Source organism: Rhinolophus hipposideros (assembly GCF_964194185.1).
Source record: "Rhinolophus hipposideros genome assembly, chromosome: 7".
NCBI lineage: Eukaryota > Metazoa > Chordata > Mammalia > Chiroptera > Rhinolophidae > Rhinolophus > Rhinolophus hipposideros.
Genome location: NC_138053.1, coordinates 43062570 through 43084896, shown reverse-complemented (window position 1 = coordinate 43084896; position 22327 = coordinate 43062570). Strand labels below are relative to the sequence as shown.

The following is a 22327-nucleotide window of genomic DNA, read 5'->3' as shown; positions in this document are numbered from 1 at the left end:
GGCATTGTGTCATTTAAAATTTTTATAATTTTAAAAACAAAACCCAAACAAAATAGTGAAGAACTAAAGTGCTGTTTAATGTCCCTGGATTTATTTATAAATACATGTCATGTTAAATGCAGTGAAATTCTTGTGAGACTACTTTCGTGCTTACTGATCCCAGGGTGCAGAAAGAATTAGCTTATCCAGGAAAACTCAAAGTCATAATTAGTCTTGTGAATTCTAATAATCGGGTCTCATCCTATATTTCTTTCTCATATGGTACTCCCAGTGGGAGTTCTGCATGAAAAAAACTAGAGGATTGGGCATTAATAATGGTATACCTGGGAAATTGGAGCATTTACCTATAGTGCTAATCAATAAAATTAGAAATATGTCCCATTTTGGTTCTATACCATTTAACCAATTAAAGGAATAACATCAATAGATTTTTCAAATTTCAAAAAAAAATTATTCTGTTTTTAAAATACCTCTCAAAATGTTTATTTTACATTTTACTAAAATTATAAAATAAAAATGAAAGTTTTTTTCACCTAATGATATACAGCTTTTACTCTTATAGACAGAAGGTTGCAATTAATTTTTATTTTTAAAAAGTTAACAGTACTTAAGTTTTATATAATTTCTTCAAACAGACACAAAGAGTAAGGGAAGAATCAACAAACTCAGTGGAAAGCTATGTTTATTTTCAAGGCTCTCAGATGAGCCATTTTTCCCAATTTGATTACTCAAGTCACTGAAATATCTTGCTGACTGACTGAGATGACCAATTATTTTGATATATACACCCAGCCCAAATAAAGGAAAAAGTGTAATAGTTTACCAATCTTGAGATGCTGACCTTTTGTCATTTTAAAAACAGAAACACTTCTTTTAAGAGTTACATTATGATGAACTGCTAACTAGGGTTAGAAAAGCAGGCAACACACAATCATAATTGCACATCTATCTAAAGCCCAACCCTGTGCCGCTCTAATAACCCTAATAATTTAGACAATAGTCCATCAACAGGTGAAGCGATTACCTGTAGTACAAACAATGGAATACTATTCAACAATACGCAAAAATGAAGCATTGACACGCTTTGCAATATGGAAAAATCTTAACATAATTATGCTGAGTGAAAGAAGCTAGACAAAAACAGAGTACAAGTCATTTATATGATAGTCCAGGAAATTCAAACTAACATATAGTGACAGATAACAGATCAGTAGTTGTCTGGGGGAAGCATCAGGAGGCAGGGATTACAAAGAGGTATGAGAAAAGTTTTGGAGGTGATGGATATGTTTATTATCTTGATTGTGCTGATGGTTTCACAGGTATATACATATGGAAAATGTAAAAAAGTTATACAGTTAAATATGAAATGTTTGTTACATATCAATTTTACCTCAATAAAGCTGTCAGAAGTAAATGGACCAATTAGAATGGATACTGCAACCAATCAGAAAGAATACTAGCCATTAACAAAAAAAAATTCAGACAATAGTTTTCAAAATTATCTAGGTAATTGGGATCATGTATAGTGATCCCAATAAAGAATTTGGGAAGTGAGATTGCCCTCTTCATCCACTCTCTGATGTTTATGATCCCTGGTTTAACTCAAAACCATTTTCTATTTTTTTTTCCTGTTAAGAATTGATACAGTCCTGAATGAGGTGAGCATCACGTTTTAGATTCTATTTCTAGCAGTGCTACAAACCGTGTGACTTAGGGCAGGTGACTACCAGACAATTGTTTAGGCAAAGGTAAACTGAAAGATACTTTCTTCTAGAGAAAATAGGATCCATCCAGCAAGCATTGATTTGTACAGTTGTGTGTTTTGTCATAACATCTCCAAAGATTTTATCTAAACTTTCTTTAGTATTATGTGTGTGATAAAAAGGGAGTAGGGAGGTGAATTGGGAGATATTGTTAGCAAAATAACAGAAATTACCTGAATATATTTTTCTTAAGTAGATATCACCAGGTGAGCTGATCAGTTTCAATTCACTTTAGCAAAAATTTATTAAAATCTACAATAAGGTGCAAAATCACCATATTGCAACTCTATTCCGGAATGAAAGATGACTAATTGAGTGCCCTGTGTGGTACAGAGTAAAGGATTGAGATAACTCCAGGTTGTTATTTTCATTATTCTATTTTTATTATAGTGAATGTATTTATTTACTTACAACTAAATTTGCAGTTGCATAACTTGAGTTAGATCAGTGCCCATCTCAGGGAAGCAGGGAAAATAGCCCTACCTAATTTTCAAGAACCTCAGGGACTAAGCTGAAAGTCAACAAACATGTGGGGAAAAAAACTGGAGGCAAATTAACATTTTACCAAAAGAACATGCTTAAACTTTGGATTTATCAAACATACGTCAATAAAATTGAAACCAAAATCTATTCATTAAATAGAATGTTTTTCTGAATAAAGAAATACAAGTTTTTTACATTACCTAAAATGCAAGTGTTTTCCCACCTTCTCATATTCTGATTTTAGAGGTGTAATATTAAAAATGTGTTAATGAAAACACTTTTATTTAGATACGTAGGTCCTTTTTAGTTTTTTAAAACATCCGTTTTTTTTTCCCCCCAGGGTCAATCTTCATATCTCATACTTAAATTCCTGAATTAAGATTTGCAAAAAGAAAAATGTGCCATTGATCTTGGATATAAACATATAACTTAGCTTACGTTGGTAAGTGGCTAACTCCTGACTTTTAAACTATATACAATAGCTATGATTATGATTTTTTTTCTGGATATTCTTTCAAAATAGAAAATAAGCAAGAGAAGTTGAATTTTTGTACTTTGTTCCTGTCCCGTTTTCTTTTTCATGTCTTCTTTCCTCTCTCCTTTCTACTCTCCTCTCACTCCATTATTTAGCCAATGATTTTTTCTGCTATTGTTAATGTCAGTTGTGATCAAGACATTGTCTTAACCCTGAAGATGCAATTACTTTAGGCAAGTCCTCTCTCTGTTCTTGACTGTGCTTATGGTTAAAAGAGCTCTTCAAATACAATGTTAACTGTCTCCTCTTCTGCAGTGTATGTGAGATTATTCTCTTTAGTTACCTCTTAGTACAGGATTTTAGCTTTAACCAGCACCAGTTCAGTGATAAAGGAATTCAAAAGGTTTTTAAGAGGCCTCACCTTGGCCCCTTTTACCACCTGATTTCTGATATTCCATATACTCTAGTGAGACGAGTACACCTCATTCCCCTTCAGACTACTGGAAAGGGGATCAAAATCAAGCAGTTTGGAAGCCAATACATAGTACTTATGTTCCTGGAACTGGGGACTATTGCTAGGAAGACCCAAAGGGGCTTTTGGTATTGAGATGAAGATTGATGAAAAAAACTGAATTTGTTCTGTGGGATCTCTTGGTGTTCAGCTGTGGCTTCCTGTTGTTGAGATGCTCACTCAACTTCTCACCCTTCCTGCACTCCTTACCTGAAGGGAGATTGAAACTGGCATCATATTTATGATACTTCATGGCCATATTCCAGATGTCCATATTTTTATACTGCCCTACCCATCTCATTGGATTTTCTTTATGGCCCAATGTGATACTGTATGTGACATCACTTTGCAAACTATAAAGTATGATAAACATGTGAGATGGCTTTACTAGAAGCAACAGAACACTAGAAACTGATACGGTTTAGTAATATCAGCCAGATACATATTGATTGACTCAAACCCTGCATTTTTTTAGGTCTTGACACAACCACCTTGGTGCAGATACACCTTTTTAGCTCAGGAAATCAGATCATTAGGTAGAGTCAGTGAGCTGCTGTTTGTGATATTTTACCATGTAATCTGGAGAAAATATTGGGAGAGTTTGGCAGCACTGAACACTGGACATGGGGAGTCTTATTAAAAAAAACACAAACTTGTCTTCTCAGAAGATATGTGAAAAATGGCTATGGACAAGCCATTTAGATGATCTCTTTAACGAGCCCTATCCTCTATTAACTTTCCACATACGCACTCTACTGTAAAGACCCTCTTTTTTCTCTCATTGATCCATTAACATAAAGTCATTTTCTAATTCACTATTATAAGTAATTACAATTAGAATGGATTTATTAATTAATGGCTATTATAATCATTATTAATTACTCTTAACTATACAGCATTTCATTTAATCTGTTCCATAATTCTTCATCTTTAAAAAGATAGAATTCAGAGTTACCCCTGAGGACAATGGAACCCACGAAATCAGTTAGGGACTATAGTTAGAACAAAGAAATAAAAGTATTTAAGATTTCAAAATGAAGAATTAAACAGACCTTGAAAATCTCTATGTTTATTTTGCCTGCATCAGGTTAAATTTCCAAAAATTGGAAAAAACAATACAATCTCCAAATTCTACTTTGTGTATTTCTTTTATTCATCAACTATCCAAGGAATATGATGATCTCAAATTTTTATTTATATAGATATGCAACATTTGGATAGACAATAAACAATTTTATCTACTTTCACTAAAATTTTTGAAAATACAAAATTAAGAGAAGGTAGTTTTTTTAACCCAGAGCCTGAGAATTATTTGCAAGAAATTGATGTTAATTGAAAAACAAAACATTATTTCAATCTGTGTCCAAAGAAAGTTATTGGAGTATTTTAGAATATTACAAGCTCCAAATATTTTACTTTACCTAAAATGACATCTTTTGCTATACACATTATTTATTTGTAACTAATTACTTTTATGGATTATTTACTGTTCTATCTAAAGACCAACATACCATACCAACACTTTCTCTATTACAGTAAAAAGTTGCAAGAACAAATTATACTAAATTCTGTTTCAAATTAAGCAAAACTATACTTTGGGAAAGCCTAAGCAGATATTGTAAGTACAGACATAAATATGGGATAAAGGCAAACTTCTTTGCCTTAAGAGATCCTAGGATGAAGTTGAGTTAGAGGAGATACCAAAGACATATAATTAAACGTAATTTTTTCATTTTTCTCAAGTAACTAACTCAATTATTCCCTTGTACTGACCATTTCTGGCTGAATCCAATAATCTCCTTTGATACACCATTGAAATATTTTACCCCACATCTTGAGATAATATATCTCAAGAAAGGTGCTGCATCACATCTTTTAAGATACCATTGTACAAGAACCAGAAAGTGTGCACCTGGCCCATTAAAAATGGCTTGAATGAGAAATGGGATATTCTGCAGAATTCTACAAATCCCTTCACTGCCACTCCCTGGTTTCTATCTGTCAATTATCTCAGTTAGTTTTAATGGTCACTCATTTCTGGTTCTTGTTCTTAGTTCAGTCTTTGACATTTCTTGTACGACTCCTGGTAACTAAAGTTAGCTGCCCTCCACAACCCACCTGAACCTAATGCCCACTTGTTCTTTGCTGGTACTTTCACTGCCTTCTTCCTGCAGTCCTGCTGTACCAGTTCCATGTTATGCATGGTCTGATAGCTATGTCACACATTCTCTTTTATCTATGTTAGCATATGTGTTTGGTCAATTTACAAAAATAAGCAGTTTATTTTAATACTTAGTTGACCACATAGGAAGCCAACTGGTAAATTACTGCATAAAATAATCAAAAGACTGTAAGAGTCAGAACTAAGATGGTAGCAATAGGGTGGAAACATGACAGGTTTAAGAGCTAGCTACTGAAGAGGTAGATTTGATGACTGGACAATAGAGACAAGGGAGAGGAAAAAGCCTTGGGTCTGTCTTAACTCTGGATCATGAAGCTATTTATTGAAATGGGGAATACAGAAGGAAAAGCAGATTTTGGGTGAAGGAGATGTGATTAATTCAGTTTTGCATAATGGAATCATAGGTGTGACTACAAGAGATCTAAATTGTGATGTTCAGTGTACGGTTGAATATAGGGTCTAAAGATCAGGCAAGAAGACATCTAGGTTTGGGACATATATTTGAAAATAGAGTATTTAAAAAAGACTAAGTGGTCAAAGGTATTTAAAAAAAGTCAAGAAGTCACATAGGATAGGGACTGAAAAACCACTGAGTTTACCATCAGAAGCTATTGACAAATATGTCTAGTAGTGTCTTAATAAAATGGTGACGTTTTGAAGCATAAGCCAGAATTCAGAGGATGGAAGAATAAATAGAAAGTGAGGGAATGGGGTGCCCTATCCTTACAATGAGGACAGGCCAGATTTTTATCTCATCTCAGGATTAACAACCAGAATTACATACATATTCTCAAAATAATTTTAAATAAAGTTTTCTACCTGTCTTCCACATGTATTCTCTATTCTTTCTTCTAGGTATCTCTGCTGTGGTAGTTTATTTTAAAGAGATTATATATGTAATTATATATATGTATTATATATATAATACATATATATAATACATATAATACATATATAATATTTAACACAAAGCCTAACACGGTAAATTCTCAGGCATTCTTAATTATCTGAATCTAATCCACTTCTGAAAACATGTGGGAAGACAAATTTTTGTATAGCAAGAGAAAATATTTTATTATTTTAAATGGGAAAAATAATAATACATTCTTAGGACATGCAAAAACCCAACCAGTTCCCCTAAATATCATTAAAACACTCTTAAACTTCTATATAATAACCTATGAAGAATTGATGCACTATAAAAAACATAATACCTGATTATTTAACATTTAATGAACACATTAGTGAATGTGTTAGTGTGGATTATAGACAGTATCAGATACAAATTGCATCTTCTTTCTACACTGCAATGAATGTGTGTTCTCATGTAAACCAACAAGAATATGTGAAAAATACATAATGAATGCAATTAACATAACAATAAAAAATGAGGGCATTTTTTTTAACGGTTACTTTTCAGAGTGAACTATAGTGGAGAGGGAGAGCTTTTCACTTATTAATGAATAATACCTTTGAATAAGACAAACATAAAAGCACTGTCCTATTTGGAGATTATCTGAGATATGAATGCCACATATTCTGCATCCTCTTGTACAACTATCTGGAAATTACATGGCAATTCATTATTATAATTTTAAAAATCAAACACTAAATTTGGGAATAAATGTTTTAAAAAGTCATTATTACTATTATTAGAATTATGTAGACCTACGGTGTAACTCCAGAGTGCTATTACTATGGTACATGAGATAAGGAGAGCAGTAGTTCTCAACTGGGAGCAACGTTGTCTCCTAGAGGACATTTGGCAATATCTAGGAACATTTTCAGTAAGTTAGGGATGCTGCTAAACAGTCTACAACACGCAGAACAGCCCCCTCCAACAAAGAATAACCTAACCCAAAATGTCAATAGTCCCATAATTGAGAAACTCTGAAGGAGAGACAAAAAGTGGAATCAAACCAGTATTTCAGAGGACACCTCAATTAGAATAAGGAACAGATCGAATATTGCAAAACCAGAAGTTGGAATGAAACGATGTTATTAGCTTAGGGAACTATAAAATGGATCTTTTCATGAATAGGACTTATAAATATAAGAAAATGAGCTAGTTTGGGAGGGAACTATGAAGAAAAATGTTAAGTTTAGTTTTACCATGTTACACTTCAGATACAGATGGAACATCCAAATGCATTAGGTAATTATAATTAGTGCAAGAGTTTTTATCTAAATTTTCTGGTTAATTCTTTTTTAAAAAAGCATTCAGATACTCTTCAGGTTATAAGTCAACTAACACATCTGAGCTCTAATTTGTGCCATATATCAGAGATGTTTTTCACATGCAAGATCATCTAATCGTCAAGGCACTACTGAAGAATGGTACTACCATCCCATTTTATGGATGAGAAAAATGAGGCTTAGAAAGGTGAAGTGACTAAGGTCATACAGCTACTAAGGCATTGTACTAGGATTTAAACCAATGTCTACTACCATGTTTCCCTGAAAATAAGACCTACCCCCAAAATAAGCCCCAGTTAAGATTGTCAGCCAGACAGATGCATTTAGTATGTTATGATGATGTTCCAGAAGAAGATGACATGACTGTATTGGAATAAACGTAGATTGTTGTACATGAAAAAATAAGACATTCTCTGAAAATACACCCTAATGCATCTTTTCGAGAAAAAATTAATATAAGACGCAGTCTTATTTTCTGGGAAATTTGTTAAGTCTGAATCCTGTTTTCTTTTTCTTTCTTTCTTTCTTTCTTTCTTTCTTTCTTTCTTTCTTTCTTTCTTTCTTTCTTTCTTTCTTTCTTTCTTTCTTTCTTTCTTTCATTCCTTCTTTCCTTCTTTCTTTTTTCTTTGCTATAATAATTTTCTTTTAGTACTCACGCATGCTGTAGTTATTTCAGACAATCTCCTACAACCACATCTTTACTGAGTTTAATGAGTAACTTCCGCCAGCTGTATACTCATACATGCATATGAGAACACACACACACACACAAATACTTTTTAAAATGTTTTTTCTTTATATGTAGAAATTTGGAAAATACAAAAAAAGCTTAAGTCAAGAGGGCAAATATTATTAATTTCACCCCTTAGCAATATCTACTAATAAACTTTAAGGTATCGATTTGAATCTCTACTGTCTTTCTTTTTCTCTTTTTTTCCTGCTAATGCTTTTGCTGATATACAATGATATTTCTAAAATGAATCACAAGGAATTAGAAAGAAGAGATGAAGGGAGAAGATGGTACACAAGCTAGAGAATTAGCTCTCAAATTCATAAAGAAGAAACTGGTGAGGTGGGGAGGGTGGGGAGAGGGAAAGGGAAAGGGTAATTTCTAGAACCTCTTTTTGCCCAAGGAGTACTTGGAACTTAATAAATCTTAGTTCATCTATCATCTCTATGTTCTGCTAATGACAAGATTAAATTGAAGCTATACTTTCCTGAGTGCTTATCATTTGCAGACGCTGTACTAAGAGCTTTACTAACATTATCTCATTTTATCCCTGCAGCAAACTTGAGTAGGTATTATTATTTCCAACTTAGAGAAGAAACTTAGGCTTAAATAGGTTTTAAAAACTTGCCAAGTTCCACACCTAGTTTCGTGGGGAAGTGAGGATTCAAAAGCAAATTTGTCTGACCACAGAGGCAGTGTTCTTACTATTTGTGATGCTGCCTGCTCTCACTGAAGAAAAATGCATGAAAAGTATGTCACTCAGGAAATGGAATCAGAGCTGAGTTGAAGACCTGGGGATCTCAGGCATTGAACACTTTGTCATGGTTTCTAGCTTCAGACCTCCTTTTCTCTTCTCTCTGTATGGTTGATATTCAGCCTCTGAAATATGGTTCCAAGCTTGAGTCACTAGATATCTTATATTTGATTCACTGGAAAAATACAGTGTGATAAGGGACTGCTTGGGAAGATTATGATGTGCCTGACACATACTGGGCCCCAATAGTTTGCTGAACGAATGATCTGAAGAAAGAACTCTCCTAAACTGAAGATCACCTCTCTGGGGTAACTTTAATACTAAGCTGAGCCAGACTCCTATTGGAGTTTACCACTTACCTACTCGTATATAGGATGGCTGAATTTCAACAGATGTTGGCTGACTGAGATTACTATTACTTGCTACCTTTCTTAAAGTGAGACTACTGCTCTTGTAAAAGAAAAGAATATTAGAGTTAAAATTGTGTGACTATAAATAATCACATTTTGACTCAAATTTTAAGTAAATAAACATATTCCTTTGATTTTGACAAAATGTTTGGAAAACATAATCTTTGGCTTTTAGTTTTATGTTGTAGGATGAAGCTGTTATGCAAAAGTAATTACTAAGTTTGGGTGCATTTTCTCAGCCACCCTTCTACGTTGGGGGTATGCTGCATATCTGTGGAAACATGTTCTTCCTGTGAAACTTGATGTAAATCACTGGTTTTACACAAAGGCCTATATTAGTCTAGTCACTCACAGACATTTTTGTGCTTAATTGTTGGGTAATAATCTGTTTATTTTTGTGATAAATGCTTCAAAGCTACTGTTCTTTGGGGGTTCTCACATAAAGGAAGATATTTATCTCATTGGAATCTTAACCACACTGCAATTAAAATGAAATGCAATCAATAAAATATTAATATTAATACAGGTATGTTTGAAGAGCAACTAAATGGTTAGGTCTACATCTATCATTCTCTAGCTCTAGCTTTCTGAAGGTCAATATACAGCAGAGTCAATGAGTTAACCAGAAAATTGGAAATACAGTGTCTGTCTAATTGTGGGTCTAGTATGAATTCCGTAATAAAATGCATGACTTTTTAATGAGAGTTTATGCTGCCTATTCTTTTTTTTTTTTTTTTTATTGGGGAAGGGGAACAGGACTTTATTGGGGAACGGTGTGTACGTACTTCCAGGACTTTTTTTTTTTTCCAAGTCAAGTTGTTGTCCTTTCAATCTTAGTTGTGGAGGGTGTCATTCAGCCTCAAGTTGTTGTCCTTTCAGTCTTAGTTGTGGAGGACGCAGCTCAGATCCAGGTCCAGTTGCCATTGCTAGTTTCAGCGGGCACAGCCCACCATCCCTTCCGGGAGTCGAAACTGGAAGCCTTCTGGTTGAGAGGACGCGCTCCAACCAACTGAGCCATCTGGGAGCTCAGCGGCAGCTCAGTTCAAGGTACTGTGTTCAATCTTAGTTGCAGGGGGCACAGTCCACCATCCCTTGCGGGACTCGAGGAGTTGAACCAGCAACCTTGTGGTTGAGAGCCCTCTGGCCCATGTGGGAATCGAACCGGCAGCCTTCAGAGTTAGGAGCATGGAGCTCTAACTGCCTGAGCCACCGGGCCGGCCCTGCCTATTCTTTTTAAAACCTCTTGACTGGGCTGCTACTTTGAGTTGGAGTTTATTGACCATGATTTTTAATGCTAGATATCCCTGTAACACTATAGGACTTAGAATCTTAGGATGTTAAAGCAAGAAATGGTTACATAGATCCCTTCTCACTCTTTCATTTAGAGATGGGGACACTGAAAATCAGTGAATACAATAGAGTTGCTCAATGTCACACCATGATGGAGCTAGACCTGGAATCCAGGTCTCTTGGTTCCCAAGCCATTGCTCTCCAAAACACCAAGCCCTGAATTTCAAGATCCCCAGCCAACATCTGGTTTTGCAGGCAATATAGGTAATTTGCCTTGAAACTTGTGGGCCTGGCCGGTGTTTTCTAAGTAGAGGGAAGTAGGAATTTAGTAGGCGAAGGTATAAGGGAGCAGCGGAAGCTTGCACTAACTGAAAGTTTTATCTTACAGTATCAGGTACTGTGGTAATTTTTTTGAGGCTGCATTTGGTGAGGGTGAGCCACCTATCTCTCACTCAGTAGTGAGCATGTGAAATAATTAGCACCAAATTTAATCTTATGAAAAGTACTACCTCTAAGTCCCAGGCAGATGGATGGAACGCCTTGGTATTCCTGCCAAGTAAAATGGGTTATTAAAAAATGTTGATATCTCAATTGCCATTATGGTGTTTTATGTTTGCAGTAGAAATAAAAAAATAACAATGATCTTTCCCACTGATTTTCCTTTGCTACTTTCTATGTGAGTTAGCTTTAATTATTCGTTTTACTTCATGATGGATAACAAAAAGATTCTAAGTTTTGGTAATTTGTATAACTCTAGCAGCACTCTACTAAGGCGAAAGAGTTTTTGAACTGAGGTTTTACTCTGTGTATGATTGTTCAAGCTTACAGAAAAAAAATACAAACAAAATTATAAATGGAAATAACTACCAAAAAGATCTGAAGACATTTATCCGTAAAGATATATGTACTCTGATGTTCACTGCAGCATTATTTACGGTGGCCAAGACATGGAAACAACCAAAGTGTCCTTTGATAGATGAATGGATAAAGAAGATGTGGTATGTATAAACAATGGAATACTGCTCTGCCATAAGAAAAGATAAAATACTGACATTTGCGACAACATGGATGGATCTTGAGATTATTATGCTAAGTGAAATAAGTCAGACAGAAAAAGTCGAGAACCATATGACTTCACTCATATGAAGGATAGAAAACTGAAGGCAACAAAGGAACAAGACAAACAAACAAAGAAACAAAAACTCATAGACACAGATAATAGTTTAGTGATTACCAGAGGGCAATGGGGGAGGAGGGATGGTAGAAGAAGGTAAAGGGGGTCAAATATATGGTGATGGAAGGAGAACTGACTCTAGGTGATAAACACATAATGCAATATATAGATGATGTATTGTAGAATTGTACACTTGAAACTTTTGTAGTTTTGTTGAACATTGTCACCCCAACAAATTTTAATTAAAAAAAACTTTTTTGAAAACAGGAAAAAAATGCTCCAGAAGTTTATTTAAAAAATAATATATGGAAATAACTATTCATTTCCATTTTAAAACATTCACTTTTATTATGGTCACTGAGTAGTTAGAACAAGTTAAAGATGCTTCAGTGTTTGACATTTTTACCAAAATTGTATCAATTTTTTTACCAAAATATAGCTACTTTGTCATACCCATCATTTGCCTTTCAACTCTGCAGAAAATAGTTTTGACTGTTTTAATAACGTATTTCAATTTGATTGCTAGATGAAGGTGTTTTGCAACAACCAAATCAAGTTCACCAGTTGAATCCTTATTCCTGCTTTTATTCACACTTTCTCATTACCTTTTTGTGCCTGAACAAGTTACCCAGAGTCATGGAGTAGAGAGGAGTCTTCTCTTCTTCCCACAAGATGTTTGTAGCTCAGCTTTTTCAAGAGGCATATATTTCTGTGTCTTTTTCATGTCTATAAATTGAAATTACTGGTTTTCAGTACAATAAACTCTGATAGCTGGCAGAGGTCTTGGACAATCTTCAACCCAGTGTTTCCCAGGTTGAGGGGTGTGTGCCGTTAGTGTGTATAAGATGATTTTAGGAGGCATTTTGATATTGAATGACACAATAAGAAAATTTACTTCCTTTCAGGTTTTTTGAGACTTCTAATTATATCAAGAAGAAAGTCGCAGACTGGTGCTGACAAAGAACTCTCTACACTTTTCAAGAAATAGAAGTCAAGCCTCAGGCTCAGAATCTTCAGGAGTCTTCAGGAAAATATGTAGAGCTAGAATTTAATATTGTATGGTTCTCATTAAATTAATTTTTCCAGTTTACTATCTATTTATGGCAGGGACACAAAACTTCCTTTTAAAACACATTTAAGTTAAACACACTTTAAAAAATTAATTTAAAGACACAAATTAAGTAAAAATTAGTGCTGTGAATACAGCAGTACAAATATCCCATAAAGGCTGTAATCACTGATATGGTATAAAATCAGGAAGCTGCTCTGGGAGTGTCTACAGCTTGGGGAGCTAGAGACTGACTTGACATTGAGTTGCTGTCTTGGAAGAGGCAAGAACATTCCACAGAGAGGGAAGAAGTACGTAGAAGTGCAGAAGTATAAACATTGAAGATTTTAAGCTCAGGAGCTAAATATCTCAAAAACTCAAATTTGAAGTCAAAGTTCATCAAATTGTGTTTCTCTCCTCCAGTCCTTTAAGAAGTTTAATTTGTTAAGAGGGTGATATCTGGCCCAGCCCAGTGGCTCAAGCGGTTGGAGCTCCGTGCTCCTAACATCATTGGATGTTCGATTCCCACATGGGCCAGTAGGCTCTCAACCACAAGGTTGCTGGTTCAACTCCTCGACTCCTGCAAGGGATGGTGGGCTCCGCCCCCTGCAACTAGCAAAGGCAATGGCAACTGGACCTGGAGGTGAGCTGCGCCCTCCACAACTAAGATTGAAAGGACAACAACTTGACTTGGAAAAAAGTCCTGGAAGTACACATTGTTCCCCAATAAAATCCTGTTCCATTTCCCCAATAAAATCTTTTTTTTTTAAAAAGAGGGTGATATCATTTTTGTCTGATGCATTGTTTAATTGCTTCAATGACCAGGCATAAATAGTCTTTTCATAGTATTTCTCCTCCACAACCTTTGGTGTACAGAAAGGTGACAATAGAGACGTGAGCTGACATTAGGAGCGCTGAATGATGATAGACTGGTCACTTTCTTAAGAACATTGGGTGTTCATGAAAGAGCATGTTGTAAGGTTGCTGAGAACTATAGTATAGATGCTGTTACAAAACTGCATGGAATTGGTTAGTGAAAGCTAAGGTTAGTGGGTCTAAACCTTGGGGTTGAGAGAAGGTTTTTAAATTCAACAGAATCATATATGTGAGGCAGGAACATGATGATATGAGAGTAGAGTTCTTTGCAAATGGTTATGCAGGGTAGTGAGGTTGTCACAGAAGGGCCCTTTATATCATGAGACATTTTGGCACATTTGGTGTGAGGTGGTTATACATTTTTAAAAAGCATTAGGGTTATGTTTTTTGTTTTTGTTTTTACTTTCCTTATGATAGTAATTTTACATGAGGTAATTGAATATCACTGTACAGCAAATCATCTACTTTAGGTATCCCCATGCATTCACTCAAATTGATTATATGGAGAGACTTTAAGGTGCTGGGTATACGAAGGAAGGAAGAAAGAAAGAAAGGAAAGAAGGAAGAAAGGAAGGAAAGAAAGAAGGAAGGAAGGAAGGAAGGAAGGAAGGAAGGAAGGAAGGAAGGAAGGAAGGAAGGAAAGAAGGAAGGCTGTATTCTTTGCCCATAAGGTGCTACCATGTGAGATTGGGAAGAAAATGTTAATGTACCGAAAGGCAGTCTGAAGATACTACAAACCATGCTCACTTTTGGGAGCTACTATCGCCATGGGAATGATTACAGTTCAAAATTAAGAGAAATCATTCCAGTGGTAGTTGTACCGCATATAGTCATTTGAAACCTATCTCCTTCAGAATGTGTAAACATTTTTCTAATAGAATACAAGGGCAGTAAACTATCACATTTTCCTTAGTCTGGAAATCTCAGGATGTCACAGAAATGGTTGTCCAAGAACATGACTAGAAAAATACTTCAATCCTCAGGCTGCTTGGATAAAGCCTAACCATCCACTACTTACCCCTCGTACTCCAGCTGTACCCGTTACAATAATTCATCAGAACTGGTGCTCTTTTTGATGAGGCAATAATGCACTTACATCTAATTTGACTATATATCATAAGTAAATTATTAGCTCACACCAGAACAAAGAGGATGGCCATTGCCACTGATAACTTGATTAGCCTATGCAATACAAAAACAACCATCAGCTACATGTAGTATTTTCATGGACCTCCAGGAGTTCTTGAATCACATTTTGAAAACCATTACTCCACTGTACTTCATGCTGGTGTTTTCTTGGATAATATATGTCTGGGATATATAGATGGAAAGTTCATGCTTCTAGTAAGGCCAGAGATAGAAACTTGAGGTGGGCAACTTTCAGGACAACTTTAGAAGAGCCTTAGGCTGATATGTTCACACTTTATTCCCTAGATTGCCTGGAAATGATTTTTGGTCAGAATAGTTTTTTTCTTTTTGAAAGTACAGGAAGTTTTTGTTTTTCATTTTCATCTGTGATATTCAGCATTTCAGCCATATATGCACATTTTTATCAGATGCTTAATCATTTCTTGGTTTACTTTTCAAGAAGCCTGAAATGAGTTTGGGTTTTCTATGAGCTTGATAAATAAATATGCAATAAACAGAAAGTCCATCTCATTTTAAATTTGTATTTTTTTTCCCCCAGAGAAAGCATATTTACCAGTCTCTATTCCCAATTTTTGTCATCACTGAAATAATCTCTGGTTGGGCACATGGATAAACCACACACACACACTCCCATGCACATCTTCCCCCTTCCATGAAGTTTTGGTGTTTGTCATTCTGATTGCCATTGGTTGAAATGCTGATTTCAAAAAATAATGAAATAAATCGAGGAATCTGTAGATTTTATTTCATCTGTGCACCCAGAAAGAGAGATAAACTTAATTTGAAAGATGGTGATGATATGGGCTTGATTTCCTATCCAGCAGGAAGATGTATAGCATGAATAAAATGCCAAGAAATAAACCAATGAGGTACTGTGTATGATTGTTTTAAAAAGGGAAAAATATTTTGTAGGACTCATGGACCATTATTTCAAATGTTTGTGTAAATATGGTTTACTTCATCATCACCTTTTCCAATTATGTTTATGTTCAGCTCCCAAGTACAGCCTCTGTTTCCTTGTTTGAAATGCCACCAACTGAACAAGCATTTTCATTAATACAAACAGTGTTTACAATCCCCAGAATTGATGGTGGAAATGTAGAAGATTTTTGTTATTTGTAAACTAGACTTACCTCAAAGAGGTGTTCCATTAGCAACAAAGCCATTTAAAATATTGCAAATTTTAGAGTCTGTGTGAAATTTTTGTATTTCTAATATTATGTAGATAAAACATTTTCTTTTTATTTTTGAAAAATATAATTTGCATACGTAAATAGATTAGGAATTAAATCAAGTTTCTTAATTAAAAACAACTTATTTTTCAGGTCAGTTATGGAGACACTCAATACTTGGAAACATAGCTATGCCTTTGTTTGTACTAAAGTTTCAGTCTTAGAAGACTATAAAGTATTTTAACTGCATTCAATATTTAAGCAAGACATTATTATGTGGTGGTTAAGATCAAGGTCTTGGAGAAGACTGCCTGAGTTTGAATCCTAGCTTTACTAGGATTAACTATCTTCATAACCTTGGGAAGTTGCCAGCCCTCTCTATGCTAGTTTCCTCGTCTGTAAAAATGGGGATAATAATAGATCCTATCTCAGAGATTTGTTGTAAAGATTAAATTGGTAAATATCTGTTAGAAAGAACAGTGAAATGAGTGTTTACTCTTGCTAATAAGGTATTTCACAATAGTAAAACAGAGGTTCAAGAAAGAATAAAATGAGAAATATATAAAGTATGGCATAGCCAAACAGAAAAAAGCCTTTGCAAATAGTGGGCTGTGAAGGACATCTTTACCTCTTTGGTTCACTCCAGGACCAGGATATTATCTATAAACATTAGTGAGTCTTCCTGATTCAGGCATTTTTTCTTTAATAATACCTGAACACAATGTTTTTAACATTTAAAGATCATCCGAAAGGTAATTAAGAGTAACTGAGTGCTGAATTAACTGCCTTTTGCTTCGACCTTCACCTTTATTGTCCAGGGTTCCCTAGTTTTCAAAGATACCACACTTGGCATTTGACTCTTTCCTTCCCATATTTAGCTATTGACTCATTTGGTTATTTTTCCTGATCTTTCTAGTTTATTCCAAACTTGGATCATTATTATCTTTCATCTTTGTCAACTACTCCTTGCTGCTCTTTCTGCTGCTCATCCTAACTCCCCCTTTCTCAAACTCAAAAAGAATTTTTTAAAATTAATATATGTTGTCTCACCTTACCTTGTTGCTTATATCCAATTGCCCTGCTTCTAATAGCACAAGAGACACACCATGTGTCATTGAATTGAATGATGGTACTGCCCTGCTAGTTCTCAATGGTAACAATCCTAGTTTATTCATCACCAGCACTTCTAAATCAAAGTTGGGAAGAATGGTTTTATGATGCAGTAGTCTAGTTTAAAGATATTGGTCTGGTCTTACTGCTTGAAGTCATAGGTTAGAAGAAGAGAGAACCATATATCTTTGGAACTGAACTGGTGACCTAGACATGAGTTCCAGCACCTGTTAAATACCCCAGAGCTATTCTAGCCCTTAAAATGATTTCTCTCTGTTCTTTTGAAAACAGACGTTAAGAAGGAGAAAAAGGACACACTGAAAACTAAGCATGAACTAAAGACCTTTAGAAAATCACTCTAATACTCGCCCAACCATGCTCAGTGAAAAGACTTGCTTTATTGAATCCATACTTTATCAGAATGACTTCTCAGAAGACACCCTGTTAAAAAAAAGAAAAATCCTTGCTCAGCAGAAATCATTTTAGATAATGAAAGGAAGACGAGCCAAAGATGATTATTTCATGTCGTCATTCCTTTCTTTGTCTTTTTTTCCCCACTAAAATTCAGGCATAGTATCATGGAGAGTAGAATGTGGCGGCATGGTAGAAAAACATTTGGAGTAGGCAATGGGATCAGGGTGTGGGCCTAAGGTCTGTTACTTGGGAAAACCATTTCTCCCTGTGAATTTCAACATCTATTCACACAGGGAAGTAATAATAATATCTACTTCACAGAAATTTTGTGAAAATTAAATGATACCTCCATGTTGCAATGGTAATATTAGACATTAGTAGTGCTTTTTATTAGCAATAAATAATTTTGATTTTATAGATCTAAATAATTAAGGTTCCCAAAACTTTGTTTTATACCAAACTAGATGTATGATTTCCTTGACTTTTTTTTCTTTTTTCCAGAAATTCATCATTTTCACATCTTCTGGGATGCAGTATATGGAGAGCTAGGAGCTCAAATATCGGAATTTGAGAGATCTAAAGCCAAACTCTAGTTAAGGCACTCTGAATTTACTTATTAGTGACAGTCAAGACCCTAACCCTTGGTGTTCCTTTCTGTAATATGGGGCTAATGACATCCATTTTGCAGAGTTGTGGAGAGGATTAGTGATAATGTATAAAGGTGCCTAACCTAGTGAATAGTTCACAGTAAACAACCATTTTATTATCAGATCTTTTTTTGTTTGTCTTTAATGCTTTCATGTTGTCATCCACGATATGGATTTCCCTTTGTTCACAATTGCTTTAGAGGCCCTCAAACATTGTGCTTAATGGACAGTAAATGCTGACAAGATTGTACCTTGAAAAAGGTGAGTCATTTAGATTGATAAATCATTAAATGGCAATATAGTGGGCTCAAAAATTATTTTCTGTTCAGATATCCTAACTGCAAATTCTTTAGAAACTCAAGTTCCTGAGACACGTGAACATTGATAAGACATGGTTACTGTCTTTAGGAAGGTTACATCCTGGCAGGAGATATTTCTTTCACTAATATCTGTGTCCAGCCAAATGTTATTTTTGTAGGAAGACTGGGCTATGAAGTAAAAAAAAAAAAAATGCTTTCAGAGATTGGATAGTAGTCTTTAAAGTCATCCTTCTGTCAAAGGGCATGAGTGATGGTGAACTGGGTGGGCGGGGGAGGAGAATTAAAATCTATGTATTCTATGTGTCAGGCACAATATAGATAATTCACATTCATTGTTTTAGTTCATCCTGAAAATAATCCTATGAGATAGGTTACAAAATGTTGATTTCATGACTGAAAATAATTGTTAGTTTTAGAGAGGTGAAACAACGTGGTCTAAGATCACAAACTCTGAGTTTTAGACATGGGCTTTCAATCATTAACAGGGGGGATGGGATTAAAAAGTGGATTTTGTTCAACTTAATAGAAAAAAAAATTTTTTAAATCTGAGAATTTCACCTTCTCTAAAAATGTCTTATTTTCTCCCCTGGATTTTCTTATTCCCTTCTCTGTTGAGCCCAACAATTAGTTCAATTCTAGATTTTAGAACCGTCTGATGAGGGCTATAGCCATTCTATCTGCACACATAGCCCAGAGGGCTTATCTTATTTTTTAACCTGCATACTTATAGCAAAAAGGACTGATAGCTATTTCAGATGTGCTAGTGTTTAGTATTCAAATAAAAGGAAACTCTGCCAACATTAATTTAATCATAGAAACATGCTACAGAATATACCACAATTAAGATATATGACTCAATCATTTATTTTTTATTTAACTAATATTAGTAATTATTGCTCCCCGAATCTCAATAAGTCACAAAAGTTTATATAGCTATAACTTGCAGACATGGTAGGTTTGATCCAGGCCACCACAATAAAACAAATACCGCAATAAACTGAGTCACACAAATTTTTTGGTTTCTCAGTGTATATAAAAGTCATGTTTACACCACACTGCAGTCTCAGTGTGCAATAACATATCTAAAAAATGTACATAGCTTAATTAAAAATACTGTATTGCTAAAAAATGCTAACTATTTACTGAGCTTACTGGAAAAATGGCGCCAATAGACTTGCTCAACACAAAGTTGCCACAAACCTTCAATTTGTAAAAATTGCAATATCTATGAAGCACAATAAAACAAGCTATACCTGTAAAGCAGTCTTAGGTAATCAGTATAGTCAGCCATGGTACCAAATTAACAGGGCTTAGCAGAAAGGATTTTTCCCCCTTATGCATCAACAAATCTGAGGATGAATAATCCAGGATAGGTAAAGAACAAAAGTGGAGGGTGCAGAGATCAGGAATATCTCTTATTTTTTTTTTCTTTCTTTCTTTCTTCCTTCCTTCCTTCCTTCCTTCCTTCCTTCCTTCCTTCCTTCCTGCCTGCCTGCCTGCCTTCCTTCCTTCCTTCCTTCCTTCCTTCCTTCCTTCCTGCCTTCCTTCCTTCCTTCCTTCCTTCCTTCCTTCCTTCCTTCCTTCCTTCCTTCCTTTTTTTAATGTGGCTAGAACACTTAACATGAGATCTATCCTCCTAACTAGGGATCTACTACCATATTTCCCACAAAATAAGATCTAATTGGAAAAATAAGCCCTAGCATGATTTTTCAGTATGACATCCCCTGAACATAAGCCCTAATGCATCTTTTGGAGCAAACCTTAATATAAGACCCAGTCTTATTTTGGGGGAAATACGGTATACAACTGAGTCTGTCTCTTTTAAAGAATGTTCTGCAAAGCCTCAGCAAGCAACTTCACCTTACATCTCATTGGTCAGAATTTATCATATGGTCGCTGCTAGGTGCAAGGAAAGCTGTGTTGTGGTTTGGAATGTAAAAATTGAAAGAAAAATAAAAACATTATCAGAAAGACAGAAAGAGGTCTTTCTAGAACATCAAAAATTTTTCTTTTCCAGCCTCCATAATAAAGAAAAACAAGGCAGAAAAGGGTTATGAATGGCTTTGTGGAACCTATCAGCTCATCCACAATGGTCTTCCCTAGGATGTATTTGACACCACAAAGTGAATTCTGGTTCTATTACTTACTGTGAAACTGCATTCAAGTTCCTTGACCTCTGCCAAGCTTAGCTTCTCTGTTTATAAAATGGATAATTACAGTGCTTATTTTAAAGTATTCTTGTGACCATTTAATGAGACTGGAGCATTAAGTGCTTAACAGAGTGTCTGACACAGTAAATTTTAATAAATACGAGCAACTCTAAAAATAAGAATCATTGATGTTTCTTGACTAGAGTGACCCTTTTTACATTAGCTGCATATTGCTTTTAGGTAGTTTTGTTTTGTTTTGTTTTGGGTCTTAGGAATACACATCCTGAGTTCTAGATGTGTCCTTGGAGAAAGCACCCGTGATATAGAGCACAATGGACACTGGACACAGATCACACTCAGACAATGGAGGGAAGTTTCATGATAGCTGAGTGCAGACGTGAACACTGAGCTCCTTTACACAGAACTGCTAATCTCTCCTCTCAAACTGGTAGAGCTGGTGCTGCCTTAAAGCTCTGAGAGATGCCATGCCAATTCACGCAAGGTCTTTATTGTTGAAACTCTTGCATAGTGACATCTTTATTCACATGAATATACAGGATGAATTTCAGCTATATGATATTGTTTATGCTCATTAAAAATGTTATTTGTCTTTACAAAATCTGGTTTCAATGAACTGGCTATGTAATGGATATTAAATAAACATGAAATTTTATGTGTTCATAATATTTTGGTTTCTTGTTGTGATTTTGATGAACTACACTTTCAAGTGCTGTCAGTTCATCCTTATTTACAAACGAAATGTTTGCCTGTAGCACAGTGATGTAGTGACTTGCTTTATTTTAAGATAAGTCAACTTTTCAATTCAATGTTTAATGTGAAACTGACTCAAAAATGTTCTTTTAGGCCACATTTACATTTCTCTCTCTACAATATGTATTATACTATTTTAACTTAATGCTGTGAGCTATATAAACCAAAGACATTCTAATTCTGTTTTTAATGTGTTTTTCCAAGATAAATAATTTATAATGCACTAATAAAACTAAGGAGCTCATATTAAAAGACTTATATTATATGACCTACTGAAATTGATATATGGAAATTGACTTCATGAGTCAAAATTAAAAGTAATTTTGTGAAATTATTTTCTATAAAATTGACTTTCTTATATGAATTCTTGACAACAAATATAAAACAAAAAGAACTTGAAATCTCTCCCTCCATCCTTCTATACATTGAAGAGAAGTAATTGAATACTTTCTAATTTTATGATTTTGGGGTTTCTTAGAAAAAGAACCCAGATGAATAGTAAACATTTTAGTCGCACATATCAGCTTCTGGCTACCTATTTGAAATGGAAATCCTTTTCTAAGTATACCTAGTCTTTTCACATCTTAAAAGTGCTATAGTTTTCTTTGTGAAATGTTTTTATTTTGCCATCTAGGGGAAGAAATGTCCTTTTTTTGTTTTGGAAGGCTGAAAATGAGTAACCTTAGCCCATGTTTGTTCATC

General features: G+C 34.9%; 1 long non-coding RNA gene across 1 annotated transcript in view; it reads left to right on the top strand.

Moving 5' to 3' along the window:
• LOC308499484 overlaps nucleotides 1–21793 on the top strand; it is a 35952-nt gene extending 14159 nt beyond the window's left edge. The window contains exons 2-3 of the long non-coding RNA XR_013993601.1: nucleotides 2587–2688; nucleotides 18239–21793. This is a non-coding gene — a long non-coding RNA (uncharacterized lncRNA). The remainder of the gene's footprint in view (nucleotides 1–2586; nucleotides 2689–18238) is intronic.
• Nucleotides 21794–22327: the final 534 nt, after the last annotated feature.